We start from the raw sequence: 3624 nt of genomic DNA, 5'->3' as shown, positions 1-3624 counted from the left end.
ATCAAGGTATATTGCATGAGAAGTTTGGACATGGCAAGCTGCCCAATTTTGGGACACGTAGTGCCCATGAATGAAGAAAAAATACATGTAATTTCAGAAAAAATGGAGGAGTAGCCAAAGTTAGGGGCTTCATTTCCATTCTTCCACCTGTTTAGGGATTTGCTAAGGGAGAGCTTCTTCATCTTCTCCAGATTTTGTGAGAGCTAGAGGGAAGTTCTTCTCTGGTTCTTAGAAAAGCTTTCTTGAAGAGCACTTGAGAGAACACAATGGAGAGTGTGAGAGCCTCTTCTTCCCTTGGAGATCTTGTAGGTGTCATAGAGAAAATCTCTCGTACAATGTGATTTTGGGAAGACTCTTCATCTTCCTCAAGGACATAACCAAGGAGTTGGTCCCCTTCTTCTTATGAATAGGTACATGAATAGATACATATAATTTTTAACTTCAACTTCTCATGGAGTTGGTCCCCTTCATCTTCCTCAAGGTGTCAGAATTTTGAGAATACATGAATAGATACATATAATTCCTCAACTTCTCATGAAGGAGTTGGTCCCCTTCATCTTCCTCAAGGTGTCAGAATTTTGAGAATACATGAATAGATACATATAATTCCTCAACTTCTCATGAAGGAGTTGTTCCCCTTCACTTCCTCAAGGTGTCAGAATTTTGAGAAGACATGAATAGATACATACTTCTTCCTCACTGTGCTTGCTCTTCTCTGGTGACTTCAACCTTCTCTGACGAACTTTTCGGGGAGTACGGGTAGGAAAGCTTCATCTTAGCTTGGGGGGAAGGGTGACTCCGACGAGCTCATAATCTCTCCTTTGGAAGGAGAGCTTCCTCCTATATCGGTGAAGGTGAAACTCCAATGAACTCTGGAAATCTCTCCTTGTTACTTTGGAGAAGGACTTGAGTGGGCTTCTCTCCTATTTTTAGAAGAGCTTCTTCAGGGACACAAGCTTAGGATGCCAATCAACATTCACGATGGTGAGATTCTTCAAAACTCTTTTTCATTTCTTTCTTAACTAGCCCTAGGAGTTTCCTTTACTAGGTGTTGTGGGTTTTGCTCACCAACATGAGGCTAGTTTGGCTAACCACCCAGTGTTGTTCAACACAATCTATTGTCAGACACTGGATGATACAATTGGCCAAAGGATATCGGTTGGCCCTACCATACACCTTTTATTTGACCAACTTTGTGATGTCACCATAGAGTTTTGGTCGCCTACGCTAGGCAAGTTGGTTGGCTGACACTAGTTGTCACTGTCATATGTCTATTGATTAGTAAATTGTTTCCTATAGGAAACCCTAAGTTAGAAATCACATGCGTGGTCAAATCCTTTTCGATGTCGAGTGACTGTCTGTTACAAATCTTAGACCTAAATCCTAGTGGTTCAAAATCTCAATTTCTCAAGGCTTTGGCCTCCCAACAACATATTATTCTACATTTGCTTCACGACATCTTCTTGTCATTCAGGACCACATCACAAGTGATTTGCACTTAAACTTAAGCACTTTTACATGTTCGTATTGCATGGAATTTTGCATGTTTATGATTTGCACGCATGAGTTTGTTTACACTCAAATTCTTGTTCTGACACAGTTATTCCTCGCATTCACACATGCAAATGAGTGGCTCGTCATTTAGTCAATTCATTGTGTAATTCTCTCCAACAAGAATTACATCTCTACCTTTCGATGGCACCGCTTCGGACCGTCGTAGGCACATCCTTCGGTTCACTGCCTCTATGGATTATCTATTTCTTCGGGTCGCTGCCTCCACAGCACACCCACCCCTTTTGAGCCGCTGCCTCTACGACACATCAATTCATTTGAGTAGTTGCCTCTACGACTCGATGACTCCGTGGCATGCTTACCCTTTTTAGGTCGTTGCCTCCATTGTTTACCCATTCCTCTCAGTTGTTACTTCCATGACACACCCATTCCTTTAAACCACTACCTCGACGACACGTCCACTCCTCCAAGTCACTGCTTTCATGTCATATCCATTTCTTGGGGTCGTTGCCTCCACGACATGCCCACCCCTTTTGAGTCGCTACCTCCATGACACAACCATTCCTTTAAGACACTGCCTCCATGGCTCGTCCACCCTTCCAAGCCATTGCCTCCATAACATACTCATTTTCTAGGTCACTCCCTCATCGGCACACCCATCTTCTAGGTCACTACCTCCACGTTATACCCACCCCTTTGAATCACTACCTCCTTGGTATACCCACCCTTCGGGTCATTGCCTCCACGGCACGCCCATTTCTTTGGCTTTTTGCCTCCATGACACTCCCGCTCTTGAGTCACAGCCTCCACAACACTCTCCTCACCACTATTACCATATGTTTTCTTGCATTTGCATTTGCATCTGTGTATGAAAGCGAGCCAGACTTGATAGGCGAGTAACCCTGTATTTATCGCGATGCCTTAACAAGCATTACTTGTCAGGTCGATCTTGACGAGCAATGCAAGTTATCACATCAGAATTGATACAAGTATGATTGTGCTAAGGACCTAACGCGTGCCACCCTGCATGTTACAGACCCACATTTAATGACCCTTATTTTAAAACTAAAAAATATATTTTTTTTATTTCTTAAATCAGGCATAATTTTAAAATGATGCATGTAACAAACTAGGTAATATATAAGGTCAACACTTTTCAAAATCCATCTAGGATGACACCCTTTAGATCCCTTGGATCTTTAGAACAGAGTTGGCTTGGCAAACTAACCTCGATAAAGTCATATGTACCCCGAGACTTTACCTGTGCACTTAGATGTTGGTTAGGACACTTCTCATTAGATGGTTTGCTAGGCTAGAACTAGGGTGTTAGATAATATTTTTGACTCCTCTTGCTATTGTTCTTTGTTTGCTTGTTCATTCTAGCCATGTGTTACTTTTGCGCTTTTTGATGTTGTTGTGTGTGCTTATTTTGATATTTATGACAATATATTAGGGCGGCCTTCTGTAGGAGGTCATGTCATATATATGCAGACACGTAGATACAATAAAAAAGGGGAAGCAACATAATGATTATTACTAACCCTTTTCTACAGGCGCTGTTTAGCTCACCCACTAGGCATAACCTTGACACGTTGCATGTTTGTTTGCCTTTCCCACTGACATTATTTTCGAGTGGTCAAGTATTTTTTTTTATCTTTTAAATGTATCTTTTAGAGTCCTAGGTAGAATCTGAATTAGAAATAAGGTACACAGGTTCTGAGGCGCCAGACAGATGAAATCATGTGACGGTTACCATGAATAGAAGGGTCATGTCCCGTACATTAATTCTAAATCACATTTATGTATAGAATTAGAACCAAATGTGTACTTATGCAATACTTGACCATCTTTTTCTTTTTTGGGATATTTCATCGACCCAACAACAGCTCGTGTTCGGCTCGTTTATATTTCGAAATGTGTCTTCATGTTCGGCTCGTTTGCTTAACGAGCTGAACACGAGCTGTTCACGAACAAAGCGTCATTTGAACAACCTTAATCATGTAGCCATAAGACAATAAGAGTTTGAGCAAGATTTAAAAATTATTATTTATATTAAAACATCATTTGAATCAAATATAATAATTTTTATTCTATTTTCTTGATTAATATTTT

Source organism: Phalaenopsis equestris, unplaced genomic scaffold (assembly GCF_001263595.1).
Source record: "Phalaenopsis equestris unplaced genomic scaffold, ASM126359v1 Scaffold000060, whole genome shotgun sequence".
NCBI classification, from domain to species: domain Eukaryota; kingdom Viridiplantae; phylum Streptophyta; class Magnoliopsida; order Asparagales; family Orchidaceae; genus Phalaenopsis; species Phalaenopsis equestris.
Note: the sequence above shows the minus strand (reverse complement) of the source record.